The 17,595-nt window shown below is 33.8% G+C and overlaps 1 protein-coding gene and 1 long non-coding RNA gene across 9 annotated transcripts in view; one reads left to right on the plus strand and one right to left on the minus strand.

The window, feature by feature from the left end:
* Nucleotides 1-17,595, plus strand: part of LOC129751152 (TLD domain-containing protein 2) — a 637,530-nt gene that overhangs the window by 317,111 nt on the left and 302,824 nt on the right. The gene's annotated exons all lie outside the window — the stretch shown is intronic.
* LOC129751155 (uncharacterized) lies at nt 781-15,067 on the minus strand. Its single transcript, XR_008738621.1, has 3 exons — nt 14,963-15,067; nt 7,604-8,442; nt 781-851 (listed from the first exon to the last, which is right to left on the minus strand). It is a non-coding gene; the product is annotated as an uncharacterized LOC129751155 (long non-coding RNA).

Consider the following 17,595-nt stretch of genomic DNA (forward strand, 5'->3'; position numbering starts at 1 on the left):
TCGTTTTGATTGATTGACCATATTTTGTCGTTTTTTTTTAGCCCTTCAATAATGCCGAAACCAACCTCACGATTGATGGCTGATTAGTTTGAACCCTAATTTCGAGTGTCCGGTCATCACACGGAAGAACTTGAACATGGTCTCGAAACTTGATGTTCTGTTTTTTTTTCTTACTATTCTACCTCCTCAAGAAGTAATTCGGAAATCCTAATTTATACGACGTGACCGCTTTAATACCATTTTAAGTTTATATTCACCACGGGTTATTAACACATCATTATAAGGTCGTTAGCGAGTTAGTTAAACTCATTCGAGCGACCATCCATTCAATTCGTTTGGTAAGCAAGAAGGTACATAAGTAAGGACCGGGTTTGTTGTTTGTAAACACAACCGGTCGACCGATGAAGTGTCTAGCCAAGCGAAGTCACTCATTCTTACGGCAACGAGACACACCAGAGGGCGCAGCACATTCGTGTTGCTACCTACTATTTCATCAATCAGAGGGCCTCAAGGATGTTGTTGTATTTTTAAGGGTTTTTTTTTTGTCGTAATTTGTTCGGTTGAAGGGAGTTTTTCGTGTTAGATAGAGGGTTCAGAAAACTGAACTTACATTTCCGGAATTTGCTTACATCATTAGACTCAATAAAGAATTTTAGAAATCATTCGACAAAAAACTTAACAAATCAATGAACAAACAAAATCTGTGTAAATCTGTATCAGACTGCTGAAAGAAGGGTAACAAAAATGTGAATCTAATAAATTATAAAGAAATCATAACTAACCTTCGATACGGTGGATCAAGGCTGTCCGAACTTTTGGACAGTATCACGTCCTGACTAGCTCGACGGGTCCTGGAAATCGCAGACAACGGTTCCGGTGTACGTTTTCGGATTTTTCCCAACGGACCAACACCCGTAGAAATTGGTTTAACAAAAAATCACACCGACACAAATTGGACATGCATCAAACATTTCATCGGTCGATGGAGAGTTTTTGGGGTTCAGATGATGTTATCCGCAGGCAGCAGGCAGTAATAGGGTATATGATGATCCATGTCATGTCGATGGGTAAACGGGAACGGGAAATGACAGCACACAAATAGATACCAAAATAAACGGTTCCGATTGGAAGTGAACGGGAAATGAAAAGAGAAAAAAAGAAAAAAAAACGAATCCAAATTAAAAATAAGAAAAATGATCAAGTGAGAAAACTTATTCTATCAATGTATAAACAAAACTCGAACTACCAAACTAGCATTAATGATTATTTTGAAATCAATAAACTACTAACAGGCACAAAATAATGTAAATTAAGTACCAGAAACTTAATATATTTCAGAACAATCGATTAGACATAAATAGAAAAATTCAACTCATGAAAAAAAATCTAACAACAATGTTAAGGACCGCCCCCCTCTCCAATTTAAAAATCATAAATTAATCCACATACTAATAATTATTTTTATAAGTTCAGAATTTTAAATGTCTAAATAGTGAAAAAAAAATGCGAGTGTAGATTTACACAAGCAACATTTGGACTTTTTATTTGAGTCGAGCTTAGTGACTCAACAGCTTTCATTTCGACGTTCGGATTCAACAGAGCAATTCAAGCCAGTAAGGTCACTTCAGAAGACATTTGTTGAGTTCTGTGCTTATGCTCATCTTAGTTGACATTTCTGGCTGAAAACGCCACACGCAATGTAAGGTAAGTCATGATACTTGTCTTGCATAATTAGGTCCATTCTAAAGTTTTGATGATTTTATGTGAAAAAAATAAATTTTTCCATGGTTCTTAAATCACTGTGAACGTCTGAAAAAAAAAAACATAAAATAAATGGCAGTTTTTTTTTCATCAAAAAACTTTGAATCAAAATTTCTTTTAGGTGTTTGAGAACTTGTAAAAAAAAAACTGGCAAACATTCCTGCACCTGTTCAATATCACTCTAGGACAAGCGATCCCAGCATACATTTTTGTAGGTATATTTCGCAACAAACTTTGTTATAAGTTCCGTTTACATTATAGAATCGTCGCGCAAAACTCGAAAAACAGCATTTACCTACCAAAGTGAAGGCAATGTACATACAAATTTTTATTTTCTGGCTTAAGCGATAAGAATTATACAAATTTGACGATATTAAATATACAAGTTGACGATATTCAACACCTTATTCATACATCCTGAAAGTGTGCTAGAGAGAGCAAGTTTTGCTCTAAATGCATTCAAACCGTTGCCAGCGACAATATTTGCTGCTTCTCTCATTGGACAATTTTTCCAAATGAACTGATTTTTAGCAATCTGACAGCACTGCTTACCGCAGAGAGAACAACAAGATTGTTTTCTCACTTGAATCCCGCGCGGGAGTACAAATTTGCAAATATGGAGAACTTTTTATCATATCCGACTTATTCCGACTTCAAGTAACGATTTTAACGATCGTCTACTTATTTAGTAGGTATTGCGATTCGCATTCACATTGTTTACGATTTGAACTATAATTTTTAATGCGATTTTATGTTTGCTCCAGTTGCTAATTTTTACCTCTCTCGAACCATAATACACCAATAATTTTATTATTGGAGGCAACACACATTTGGCCTAAAACTAGCACCGATCTGCTTCGAGATAAAGATATTCCATATTTAATGGGTCTAAGATAAGTTTGCCAGATTGCCCGGTTTTATCCGGATTTGCCCAGATATTTAATACAAAATTTGACAAAAGTCCACGCGCTTACCGCAAACAAGTGATTTTTATCCGTTCCACTCTCCAGCTTGTAAATATTTTTTTGATAATTCAAATCAAACAAAGCCAACGGATAACGAGAACATTTTTTTTATGTTTTATAGAAATAAGAAGATTTAATTTTTTGATGGAAAATGTGTAAGTGTTGACAAATTTTATAAAATAATGTATTAAAATATATGGATTGATTTATTTTGGAAATATTTTTAATAGGTTTTGAAGCCAACAAAAACTGCTTCATTTTGTAGAATAAAGAACTTGTTTATATCCAATGAGGTCACAAAAATAGTCGCAAATGAGTGAATTCAGGAAACTAGAACTAGAAATTTTGATATTTTAAAACAAAAAAAGATTTTCTTTGAAAACGATGAGACAATTCTGAAACACTAAATTTTCTAGAAATTGGCTGAAATCCCGCTGAGTTATAACAGCGCAAATGAGTTACGCCACAAAATTTAATTTGTTTTCACCCTTCAGATGGTCGGATTTTAACAAATCGAACATAATTTAGTTGAATTTAGGTGATTCTTCACATGAAGACTGTAGAAATAAAAACAGTAGTAATTTCAACATATGTTTCCTCAATATGTTGCTATTCAAGTGCCAGTCAAAATAAGGAAAAAGTTAAGAAAATAAACTGAAAATGTATGAATGTACAAGTCGGAATAACAAAATATCACTTCTAAAAGTGTTCATAAAATTTGAAGTCCCTAAAGAGTGTTCAGAATAACTTTCTATTTCGTGACGTAAATTCAGTCCACTTCCCGGTTTTGTTTAAACTGAGTGAATTCACGTCACAATTTTAAAGAGGCTTTGCTCGTTCTGGTTCAATCGAGAAGCTACGCACATCAAATTGTAGGTAATAGTTTTCTCTATAAATTGTTTGAAGACACAGATTTCCTATTTTCACAGAGAGAACAGGAAATGAAAATGGTATGTACAGAAGTAAAAAAAAGGTCTATTCTAGCGCAAATTAACATCACAAAAGTAATCGATCACAACACAATCAACTTAAGTTTTTCAATGACCTAAATAAATTCACTCTGGAGGAAATTCGATTTGCGACCGATTGCTTTTTTTTTCATTTTGAAGTAAATTGGTTGACTTCTAGAATGATAAGAGTTTAGAAAAGTCGGGAAAAGCGATTCCACTTCACCTTGGAATGTGTCTGATGAGTTTTGATAAATATTTATCATTTCAGAGGTTTTGTTCTTGTTTTTTTATGAATAATATCTGGGTTTATGCCCCAATTTGTCCGGTTTTTGGGTCGAAAATTTGGAAATCAATTGTCCGCATTTGGCCAGGTTTGTATTTCAATAAATCCGGATTTTCCCGGCCCAGATAAGTATTCCAAGATTCAGCAGAACTCTTAAAAGGAGAGAATTCTCATTTTTTACGGCATTTCAAAGATTTGATTATGATGATTCTCGTTAATATTGGTCACTTTAAAATATCGAGACTTAAATTGTTTTCACAAACCCCTTGGACAGTTGCCATATTTAAGTTTTGGGGGAAAAATATGTAATTTTTAATGCTAAAAAAATTTAAGATAAGATTTGTGCTCCTAAACCAATCCGAAGGTCTGCAAGAACAGATTATAATATTTCATAATAATTCTAAACGAATTCTTTTTTGTTGAAAGTGAACTCATTCACATTCAAGTATGTACATAAATCAATCAAACTAAGATAGAACCCAGATTGAAGAAACCAAAAATCAAAGTCTTTGAGTACAAAATTATAACTGTAACAATGAGATATGGGGATTTTTTTTATTATCTGACAATTTGCGCCGGGGGTCTTCAGATCTTCCCTTAAATGGAAAATTTGGTTCACAAGCTTTTTTTTTGAGATTTCTAACATTTATATTTTCGAGTTAGATAAGGTTAGATTTTTTTTTGTAAATAAAATAAAACCATATTTCTAGGCTTCATAACTCTGTTATTTTTCAACGGAAATCATTTAATAGCCGCAGCCCGTGGCGTACACGATAGCCTTCAAGTCTTCTAAGGCAACGGATATGGGATCGAATCTCGGTCACGGTATACATAGTACACTTTCTGTGGGTTGCTGGTTTTAGCACTTGTAAGATGCTAGCCGTCATATCCTCAAAGATGTACCTACGCTTAGAGTTAAGTGAAAGGAATCTCTTCGAGAAAACACCAATTTTCATTCTGTTTCAATGAGATCCTGTAAGTGTTTGTGTTCGTGTAAAAAAGAACAAAAAAAAAATAACAGCACATAAAAACGCATTTCAATTTCATCAGCTTTTCAAATACAACATTTAAAAAAAATTAAGTAATAACCTTAAACATGAAAATTTGTTATTAAGCTTTAAATGATGTGTAAAAGTACCGTCTGAATCACCGAATATTCTGCAAAAAAATACCATTGTTCAGCACAATTTATGATGCAACTTTCATCTCAAAACACAAAAGTGGGTCAACAGCTCCTCTTAGAGTTATGAAAGAAATAACGGCAATATTGACTCCCTATTGACGGAGTTCTGATTCTAGCATTCAACATCGCCATGTATTAAGCGAGCTTAACAAATAACGCGTCTTAATTATGAAATTAGTGTTTTTATAAAAAAAAACATGCGGCATTTCGCCCTATAGCGCCCCCTAGAATTAGTCAATTCAACAGGGCAGTAGCGTTTTCATTTTGCTCGAGCTAAAGCTTATTTTAAATTCACACAAAATATGTATTAACTGTAATCCTATTAACTTTAACAAAAAATATAGCTATATAATACAAATAAAAATTTCAGATTTTTACATGACTTTGTTAAAAGGCACTCAACCTCGACGATTTCAACGGAGTTCGTTTCAAGACCACAAGGGAGTCACGAGTTTCCTGAAAGGCTGTCTGATGTGTTCGTGTTTTTGAATTTCGATGATTGAAAGATGTGTCTGCCAATCTGTCACCCAAAAGATTGCTCGACTCTACAAAATGCTCTACACAGGTTTGCGGAATGCTGCAACAGGTTTGAATTAAAAGTCAACGACTCTAAAGGGTGATACGGTCAAAATTTGGTCAAGGGAAAACGCGTGTAAATCGGTGAAATCGTCTATTTAAAAAATCAAATTAAATTTCTTTTTCAAGTTTAATAAGTATAAAATTCAGGAAAAATTTCAGTTAGGCTTCCGCTTTTCCAAATCCGAATGGCAAGATGCCAAATCCAGCCAAAACAGTGCGGAACAACCTTGTTTCTTCAGGAAAGGCAGCAGACGATTATTCAAACACTTTTTCACGCACCTTCCTTGGACGGCATTTTGACAACTGAAAAGTGAATTCCAAAATCAAAATAGGAGCAACATTCTACACACACACACTTTCAAATGCGGGGTATTCAGGTTTTTTAAATGCAAAATTGAAAGAAATGCGTCAAGTTGATATTGACCAAATTTTGACCGTATCACCCTTCAAGTGCAATGTTATTACTTATCTCGGAAAATAAGCAACATCATGTACGAATATCGCCTGGCAATAGACTTGATTGTTGATCGGCAAGCCTCAATAAAAGACTTGGAGGATCCTTATACGGTTGCATCATCAATTTACGTCGGATTGGTCCGGACAGCAAAAGAGTACGCCAATATTGTATGGCGTCCATACTATAACATCCATATCAACAGACTAGAGAGAGTTCAAAAAAAAGTTCCTGAGATACGTCGAAATTTTGGATGGCAAGCAAAAATGCCGGAGTATCGAGTGTTGTACATACTGGTAGGATTTGACCCCCTGGAAACCGGCAGAAAATCGATTGACGCACTGTTTTTTGACAGATTTGACCAGTGGAATATATTATTCACCGTATTTAACATCTCAAATATGTCATGACGAAGGCCGCAATAGCTTGCATAGCGAAAGGCCATTTCAGATAGCTAATCGGATTCAAAATTATGCTAGGAATGAGCCAATGTTCTGAATCATGGCATTTTATAATGCAATCGTTGATATTATCAAATTGAACCGAGGAAGAATGACCTTAATGGGTTAAATTCCTATAAAAAAGAAAAAAAAATCAAATTGAATATGGCCAGCGAACAAATTAAAATAAGAAGTAGGCAATGTTAATTTATATTCATTACTTGTGTAGTGCTTAATATAAATCATACTTTAGAAAAAGATAAAGGGCTAAAAACTAGGATCTAAACTCTTAATTTTTTTTTAAGAAAAAGTTTTCCAAAATGTATGTTATGGGGTGGGGTCACTTGATCCCGCGCGTTCATAAAGATATATTTTTCTTCTGAATGGATGGTGATAATTGCTAAGCTCGAAATTATTATTGTTTTAAGTGCCTCAACTTAAAAATTAGAAATTGTACCTTCAAGTATGCAACGAATATAGGATAGAAGAAAAACTTTAAAATTCTTTTTGTCTAACATTTATGAACTGTGAAATCAAAACTAATATGGCCAAGAAGTTAATGGAACTTTTGTCTTTAGATTTTGCTTAGGGTATCCTGATTTAAGGCTAAGTTCTCCTTTAACATTCAAAATGTCACTTTTTTCTAGTCCCACGAAAACGTTTCTAGTTCATTATTGTTCTAAAAAGATGTGATGAAAATAAGGAAAAGGGATCAAGCATCCCCATTCTCCCCTAGAGTGAGTTTTTTTTTTCAAATGAATGGTATTTAAAATAATATTTTGGAAAAGAAAATAAGAAATAAAAAATCAAAATAAAATATCTAAACTGCGATCTCGCCTTGAAAGAATCGTGGTCAGTTATCAACAGATGTTTCCCGATTTCATGGTGTATCAAATTCAAAACAGCGACTGCCTGTCTGTCTAATGAATTATCACTTAGCATATTTTAGTAACTATCTATCCAGACTAAAGCGACGACCGATTCTTACCAGTACTGCCGCTTGAACATCGACAAATGGGACTTTGATTTGCGTCTGCCACCGCCAGGTTTCTCCAGCTGATCGATATCTTCGAGAGAGCCTTCGATATCCATTTTTAAAAGCCAATACCTCTGCTGTTTGATTGGGTTGGACGATTTTGCTAATTAACTTTTGTTTTGATTTTTTTTAAATTTGTTTCACTTCACTTTTTTTAGCCGATGGGTTAGATTTTTTGATACTTTCGGCCTTCAATCACTGATACCCAACTTTTGACTTATAAATATAGATTGTATGAATCATTTGGCCCGTTTCAATCGACCCGTTTTTAATTTTTTTTGCTCCCTGGATTAAATCGAATGTAGCACACACACACCCTTCAACACTGGAACACAACAATTGGCTGTGAGCTACCGGACGGATCAATTTTAATCCACCCAGTCCCACACCCGATGGGGATTAAGTTTATCTCAGGCGTGGGGATTCCGAATTTTCAGGGCCTCTCGCTGCGTCAAGTTTCCGAAAAGCACTTCTAGCCAAACAACTTGTTACTCCCCCGAATATCTGACAGCTTCGATTGAGTAGGACTTACTTGGTTATGGCCCGGGCCTATACGTCAAACTTTGACACCACCGACGATAGTCCACGCGAGTTCCAGTAAACATACAAGAGGTGTAGTATCAATTATACGATTGTTGTTTGGCCGTCGATAAACAACACGACCGGACAAAAGAGCAATATTTGAGCTTTTTATTACCGGTGTTCTATATCAATGCGGGCGCTCTTTCTCTCTCTCTCTGCTCCCGGTTGACACATTCATCGTCAGAGAGTTCCATCGATAACGATTGCGACTGATAAGAACATCGTATGAATCACAGACAATTGGACGTGAACGGTTGAACAATACAGAGAAAATAAATAAACCATTCAACCAAACATTTTACCGTTAAATCCAACTATTTTAACCCCTGATTCAAAAATAAAAAATGAAACTTCACCTAAAAGGAAATCACTCACGTGAGTTTAATTATGATTCCAGTTGCATTATCTCAACAACAACGAACGCCTAATGTAATCAAACCCAATCACAAATTGAGTAACGCATATGCGCTAGCTAGGGGCAATCAGCTGATGTCTGGCGACGATGAAATGTGAAATCGATAAGGGCCTTGATTGAAAATTATAATTTTTGAATCTTTGGAATCGAGCTGTGAAGCCCCAACCAGGGGGACCGATAAGATAAAGTGTGATAAAATGTTGTTTTGCTTTTTGAGGTTGAAATTTAATATTGAAAAAAAAAATTAAATAAAAATAATTCATTCAAAATCTTATATTGATGATTGCAAGTCACAAATATTAATGGTTACAAGTCACAAATATTTATACAATAAATTATACATTATTATTGTATGTTGAAAATTCATATTTTGGATTGATGTTTTTGTTAATCTTGTATTCTAAATGAAGCCCTCAGGGCCAATATGGTAAAAGTACATAAAAAATACCTTTGAGCAAACCCACTTTTAAACTTTTGTGAGGCGTTATTTTCCATATTTCTTCAATAAATTCTGATTTACGATCAAACAAGAAATTATTGGAACAAAATTTCAAAAATCTGGTATTTGCTTGAAATACAGTTTCAAATATGGACAACCTTTTAAGTATCATTGAAGCAATTCTATGATAAAAATTCTATCCATTTGATTCAGAGGACGTTAAATTAGTTTGAGTGATTTCGTTCAAAATTTGTGTTACGAATCACATTCGAAAGTGAGAAGTTAAATAATCAATGAATACTTGATAATACCTCATAAGGTCATCAACGTAATATAAGTAACAAATTCATAAAATAACACTGATGATTGAAATTCAAAAATTAAAGTCTTAAGCTCTCAAAATTTTAAAGATGTACCTTCATATTTCTTTAAACCGTTGTGATGTTCATTATAAAATTTAAAAGTCACGTAAATTTTTAAAAGTTTAGATTGTAGGTAGAATTAAATCAATTTTTACGTTTCTAGCTTTGATTATGCAATAATTTTGAAAAGTTTTTGTATATTCATCCTCACACAGATTTAGACACTGCAGTAGGGGAGAATGAGGATACTTGATCCCTGGGGATACTTGAATCCTTCGCTATATCTCGAAACAGGAAATGTCTTGCAAATATCAAATGTTCTAGAAAAATGTGCCAAAATAGAACAAAACAACAATGGTGTTTTCTCAAAAAGAAATTTTATAATTTAATTTTTCCAGTTATTGAACTTTGTTCGAAACATTTAAGAAAATGTCATTTGAAGATCTTTTTTTTATCGCTTTAAAATGTTTCCCACATGAAAAAATTATAATAAAAAAAGAAATATTCCCATATGTCAATCGTTAGAGTATAATAAGATCATTGGTTATCATGAAATAACCAATATATGTCCAATAACTAATGTTTATCCAGTAATCAGTTAAAAAGGACTAAAAATACTGCATTTACCTAAAAAATAGAAAATTGCGCCTTAAAGTATGCATTGATTCTAGGGTAGAAGACAAACTTTTAGAATTCTCTTTTTTCTGATGCTTATAAGCTAAGAAATGAGAACTAATATGGCAAATAATAGTCAACGAACCATTTATTTTCGGATTTTACTCGATTTTGCCTAGGATCTGGGCACCAAGTCTCCTTTAGTAAAGGATCAAGTCTCACGTAAATAAAAAAAAATCATTTTTTTAAGTCTCATAGAAATGCCTATAGTTCATCTACAAGTTTATGTATCTGTCTAATTTTTGGAGCTTATAAAGTTAAAATTATACGCTGTCAGAAAATCTTTAAGACGGCGAGTTGCTAAAAGATATGATGAAAATGAGAAAACGGGATCAATTATCTCCATCCTCACCCACATGATTATTCATTACATACTTTAAAATAATCATTAAAAAAACGAACTTTTTTAACAGTGAAACTTCATCACCTTTGCTTTCAAAACTTCAAACTGTCAACAAAAAATTGAACTATCGGGCGTAAAAAATCCGAATTGTATGTTTTTTTTAACCTTTGATTCAACTCTCACTCATTTATAATCAATTCTTTTCAGAGTAGTCGAAAATAAGATAGAAATTTGAAACTAAAATTAAAAGTCTCAGATTTTTGCAATAGTGTGAAGTTCGAAATAATAATCGAACTGGGTTTAAATATGTAAAAAAAGGATTATTCTGTTGTTTCGGTATTTTAAATGTAACGTAGAATACTACGCCTCTACAGCTATTTTATACTGAGAAAAATTAAAAAAATATGTATTCATATCGTACAAAATAAAAAACAACCTTCTTTTGATAACTCAATGTCAGAATGTGCAATCAAAACAACGTTCACAAAATTATCATGTTGCAAAATAAGTCAGACAGTAAAAATATCAACAGTTTTAAGAGAGTTTATACCCATGAAACTAAAAGCTATAAAATATGTTTTATTAATATACTTGTGTATTTTTATTTGAACGAATGTTCCGTTAACTGATAAGTTATGTATATCCTGTTTGGGTGCAAAATAGTCTGTCAGTAGCCAGAAAGAAAATTTTCAAGGCATTTTATGACATGTTTGATGAATTTTATGAAAACAACACCTAAAACACAAAATACTATAATTATTTTATAAACCATTGTTTGGAGGATTAAAAAAAGAATAAAAAATCGAAGGTTTGCTTAGAGAATTTTAAATATAATCTATTTAATTCCAAATTTTATTTAAAGTTTCGTAACTATGAAAATGGGATTTGGGCAAACAAATCTATTTAAGAATTGTTCTTCTCATCTAAGGTATAATTTTCAATCAAGGATTCTACAATCCAAAAATGTAATTCGTTTGTTAAATTCTAAAACAAAAATGTTGAAATAGTAGTTCCATTTTGATATCCTCATAGGCCGTGATCATCTAGTGGTTTGTTTTTGTTAAATACAAGTTACCGTCGGCTCATAGTAAAAATGTGTAATAAAGGGACAAGTATATTTCACTTTTGATTTCAGAAAACTGAATATGTTACCGAATTGATAAATCATAACATATCAAAATCAAATCATATCAAACGACTTTGTTTAAAGTTATTCATTTGATTCAGCAAATTAAAAAAAACTAAGGAAGGCATTCTTATCCACAGTGCTTAGTATAAAGCAAATTAATTAATATTTTTTATAATTCTTTTAAGCAGAGTTAAATTAAAATGATCGCCATAAAATGCTAATAGATTATCAGAAAATTGCGACTCCAACTTCATAATCCAAGAATTGAAAAAATAATGTAGATATTTATTTTGAACTACGCTTTAACAAGGTAAATTCCAACTATTCTTATGATTAAAACATACACTCCCAGCTAAAAGTTTTTAACCACTCACATATAAAAATATGAAAATTTTGCTCGGGAAAATCTTAGCCATTTTTATGACATACTAGCTGATCCGGTGTTCTTTGCTACATCTTCCGAAAATAAATAAAATTTGTGAGATCATTTTAAATTTTGATTATTTAGTAGACATTGTTTTTAAACAAATTTTAACATAATTCAGAATACACTTTAAAATGAGGGTTGCAGCTGGAGTTTCGAGTTGCAATACAAAGATGATTTCATGTTATTTAATGATATTTTTACTTGAAAAGCTCTCGATTTATGCTACAAAAAAAACTTATCCCCTTCAATTTTCCCCCACCCATACCCTCACTGCATCAGGCGATTCTAAAAATCATACCCATTTTTACCTAAAAATCCTCTCATAGAAAATTTGGATCTATCGATCGACAATTTCTTAAGATGTACAACAAAAGTACATTTCGATAAGTTCTCGGGTTGTGCATAAAAGTGGAGCCTCCTTCTTATATCCCCATGGAAGGATGGAGGGTTCTCATACAATCATAGAATCAATTCTCGTATCACATGCTTCCCATTAGGGTGTGACATTTTGCAAATTTCAAAAACCCTGTGGTCTTTCCTTTTTGGTCAAAACGAATGACAGAAATTTTGCAGATTTTTAAAATGAGATTTAGGTATCCAAGTTTTGATTAGAAATTTTGTATTGAAAAAGGCGATTTCATATTAAAACAATATATTTGAAAATTGGAACGGAAACTGGTCAGTGTTGCTAGTATCTTTTCATGAAAAATTGAATGTTCTGTTTGGGGCGTTATAATTGTTTTCTCGCTACTCCACCCGTCATCAAAAAAGTTGTAGCCAGAGAATTTTCCAGTAAGCTTCAAATATTGGATTTGCTCTTGGATTTTATCGACTTTTTTCGACGAATTTTAATATAAAATAACCCTAAATTTACCAGTTTAGACCAACGCCAAAAAAACCCAAAACAGCTCAAAAACGTCAAAAACCTAAAATTTACTAGTTTAGAGCATCGTCTAAACATAAGTAGTTTAGAATGCCAGAGTAGCTCGAAACGTCTGGACAACTTGTAAATTTTGAGTTTTTTGATATTAAAACTAGCCGAAAAAAGTCTATAAAATCCAAGAGCAAACATTCGCGGCGTTAAGCCCAAATACAACATTGGAATCACTCTGTTGTGGTATGAGCCTACTTGGTTGAATGATTCAAACTGAATCAAAGAAATCGAAAGATTCCTTTTAATTCAACCACGGTAAATGAAAAGTTCATATACCAGTATTTCGATAGCAACTTACTACCTTCTTCAGTGAAATCGAAAACGTTTACTGAAGAAGGTAGTAATTTGCTATCGAAATACTGGTATATGAACTTTTCATTTACCAGTTGAATTAAAAGGAATCTTCCGATTGGTTTGATTCAACATTGGAATTTCATTTGCTTAGAGTATGAACGAAATGTTCGAAAAAAAATTTAGATATTTTCTCTACAAATTTTCACGTTTTTCTGTTGATAATTTCAAATCAAAACCCGGGTACCTAAATCTCATTTTGAAAACCTGAAAAAAAAATTCTGTCATTCGTTTTGACCATAAAGAAAACTTTTTAGACTACAGGGTTTTCGAAATACTAGAAAAATTGTAAAACGACACATTTCACTTCCCATGCCAAATTTGGTTCCTTTGGCTTGATTCTGAATTGATGAAAAAAAAAAACAGTTTGCAAGCCCCCTCCTATTTCCCTTTTTTCCCACAGGAAGGAGAGAGTGGTACCAAATATCACTAGAAACTTTTTTAGTACTCAAGAACCCTTTTATGCCAAATTTGGTGGCATTTCCTCTAATAGTTCTCGCGTTATGCTCCTGTCTTCCTATCTTTCCAATATGGAAGAGAGGAGATGTCTCAAATAATCATAGATATATTACTCGTACCCTACTACCCTCCCATGACAAATGGTTTCCATATTCTCGATTTGTACTTCAGTAATACAAAAAATATGGAAGCTCCCCTCCTCATTCTCATTTTCCCATTGGAAAGAGGAAGGAGTCTCAAATAATCATAAAAACATGTCTCGTATCCAAATACCTTCTCAATCCAATTTTTTAGCCATTTGCTCGATTTGTTTCCCTTATATGTAAAAACAGTAAGGGAGCCCTTCTCTCCTCTTCTTATCTACCCACTGGAAGAAGGGAGGGTATTTCTCGTACTCAAATACCATTCCATTCCAAATATGGTTCCGTTTGCTTAATTGGTTCTTCAGTAATATGAAAAAGTGTAACGAAGTTCCTATCACGTCACTGGGAAAAAGGGGCTTCAAATAATGAGATTAACCATTTCTTTTACCCAAATACCCTCCCATGCCATACTTTCTTCTTTCTTCTGGATCAAAAACACAATTCGCCAAAAATGAAAATGTATATAGTTTTGGCTCCAGCTACAAAGCCATTGGATGGATTTTCATCAATAGTTCCATTTTGAAATCATCCTTAAAACGTTTTATTTGTGATGCAATTTTCTATGGGACACCCTTTGTTTGACAAGAAATATTCATTTACTTTATAATGAATGGCTTAAACTCAACATTAAGTCCGAATATTTTTCAAAATTTACACTTAAACTCCAATTTCTAAATCGGCCAAGACGGTGTATGGCTTTTTGTATTGGGTTTAAAAACCAAATTTCAAAATTCAATCGAATTTTTATTCTTTACTTAACAAAAAAAACATTTTAAATGTTGCGCGCACAGTTTGGATTGTATAAAAAATGATAAAAAATAATGTGTTATATCATCTTGTCCTAAGGTGTAGCTGAAATAATTCCCCATAAACTTTCTAAATGGTTCCGTAAATCACAATTGGGATAAAATTTTCTAGCACTCTTGACTTCAAACTTTATTGAGTTTTTGTATCAGTCCAACTGCCGATTCAACTGCCGTCACGTTTTAACTATTGACACAATTTTTAATTGCCATTAATTAAGGTCAATTTTATTCAATCATATCTGGTACCGTTGAAAACCACTCCCATGAAAACAAAAACTCGACAATCCGCACACGTGGGCCGACGGACCGAATTGGAACGACCCAAAATCGCCGATATCGATTGGATTCCCCGACGAAACTGACTGAACACGACACTTGGCCAGAACTTCCCCGTTGATCAAGCCCGAATCTTGTCTTCGAATTGATAACACATACCCATACACCTGGGGGCCATTTGTGCTGCTCGGTATCAAATGCTTTGCATTTTCAGTTCACTTTTAATTTGGTCTGATAAAGACGGTCCGGTTTCCTTTGCCTGGCCCAATAAACGATACACCTAACCAAAAAAAAAAGCCATACAAAATAAAGCCCCACCATGCATCCCGGACCGACCGACCGCAGGAGAATTTCGTTATCTGGATGACACCAAAACCGATTTTAAGGCACCGACTGCGTTTTATTGTATCTGTGTCCGATGTCAGTTCCGGATGAATCTTGTTGATGAGCTACTTGGGACTGGTCATGGTAAACAACCGAAAGTAGAAGTAGGTATCTTTGAATGGAAAAAACTTTGAGTGGGAATACGATAGAACTGCATTAGAATGGAGAATGGGAAAGGAAGAACAGATTTATGAGGTCGATGCAACACGGCTGGTCGAAAGTTTTAGGAATGTTGAAACGTTTCCATGACTTATATAAGGGTTCCGTTATAGGTTTTTACTTGTAATACTTCTAACATTTGTCAAAAATTGTAAACAATTTTGCTCAACTACACGGAGATTAAAATCGACTAGATGTTGAAACTATAACATCTTGCAGTTTAACTTATAGAAGAGGTTGTGAAAGTCCAATGCCTATTTAGCAAATCTCTGTGCCGAAATTGCGCTGAAAAGAGTATCTACTGTATCAAAGTTGGTATAATTGGAAAAGCACTACTGGTATAAAGACTCGAGCTTCCAAGCAAAGTGATGCATGACTACTACATTTAACCGACACAAGAAAAATATTTTATAGGATTTCCATTTAGTTGAATAATTCATACCGAAAAAAATATAGTGAGAATCGAACTCACGGAGACACATCTCATCTCGGCTTGCCAGTTTGGTGTCTTACCCAGTGTACCGTCTGAGTCAGTCAGCAAACGAAGGTTTATTGTCATAGATTTTTTGCCATCGCCGATTACCAAAAAACACGTACTGCTTTGGCCGTCTGGCAATAGAAACTGTTTTGTATTGCCGGCCGATTTACATACACACGCACAGCTCATCTTGGCTGGTAGTTTTTTGTAGGCTGTTGGAAACAAAGAATGTTTTTTTTCTAATGCCAGTTTATATACACACACACAGCGCTCGGTACATCATTCGACAAAATTCTTGGTGTCTGATTGTTTCCATCCTGCTTCGTCTTGCGATAGGATATGGGATATGTTTTATTTGGTTTCTTTCATATATATAAAATGCGGTAGCGCTGGAAAACAATGACTGTTATTGGAAAGCTTGTTAATGCCACTCCGGCATAGAATCTTGTACCGATAATTCCACCTCCAAGGAAGTTAATTATTTGAGTAAAGTCTGGGTGTAGCTGAATTTGAATTTCGTAAAATTCAGTTGAATCCAATATTTTTACAGTACGATGCAAACAATCGTCCAGAAAAATATAGCTGAATCAAACATAGTTGAATGCACAAATAATATCAAATATTGTCAATATTTTTCAATTTCGAGTACATTTATATCCAACACCCATAACAAATAACCCACGCTATCCAATTTGATGATCATTATTAGTCGAAAGCCATAGAGCTTAAAACGCAAATGAAAAGTGCCTTTGTTCCAACAGGTGAACAGTAATTAAAAGTTTAATTCAAACCAAGAACAAAAAAATCTAGAAAACCAATCCTTAAATTTTATTTAAGACAAAGGTTTGTCTCGTATAAAATTGTGTAGAGACACACAGAAATGTCTCTTTATTTCCCCCGACTTGAGAGAACGATAAAATTTTAACTATTTCCAATATTTTGAATCGATAATGTCGCGGTGAAACGTGATCTCCGTTCTATTTTATTGAGGAAGAGAGAAACCGCTCCCAAGTAGATAGCCCACGAGATCCCGAACAAAAGAAGCTGGCTCATTTAAGTTGTATGTAAATTCGAAACGCACTTCCCTTTCGAATCAAAACCGCAGGTGAATTACCCACCGATGATGGTGGGATGAATGGCCCGGCGACGACGATGACAAAGATCAACGAGGAACACACTATGATTCATCTAACTTTGTGTCACCGAAGAATGAGACGGGCGCGAATGGACGAAATACTTAATTCCGCAATTTTATCACGTCAATCAAACGCCCGTTTTGATTCCTAGATTTGAACATCGTAGAACCAATCTTTGTTTGGGTTATTTGTTTGTTTTTAATTATAAAGGTTTGGTGTTCCTCGGAAAAGAAGTCTGTCAATTGATAAATTTATTCCTTGTTATAACTTGAATTTAAATAACATTGAAAGGGGATTTCTTCTGAATGTTAAATCTGAGAAGATCACTCGTTAAACTGCGTTTTGAACTATTCTATAGCAATGCTTTCAAAGGCGCCAGTAGATGACCGGTAGCCGAGGGAAGCCCTAATTAACCTTCAATCAGTTGAAAGCTTTTGGAGTACCCT

The sequence above is a fragment of the Uranotaenia lowii genome, chromosome 3, assembly GCF_029784155.1.
Source record: "Uranotaenia lowii strain MFRU-FL chromosome 3, ASM2978415v1, whole genome shotgun sequence".
NCBI lineage: Eukaryota > Metazoa > Arthropoda > Insecta > Diptera > Culicidae > Uranotaenia > Uranotaenia lowii.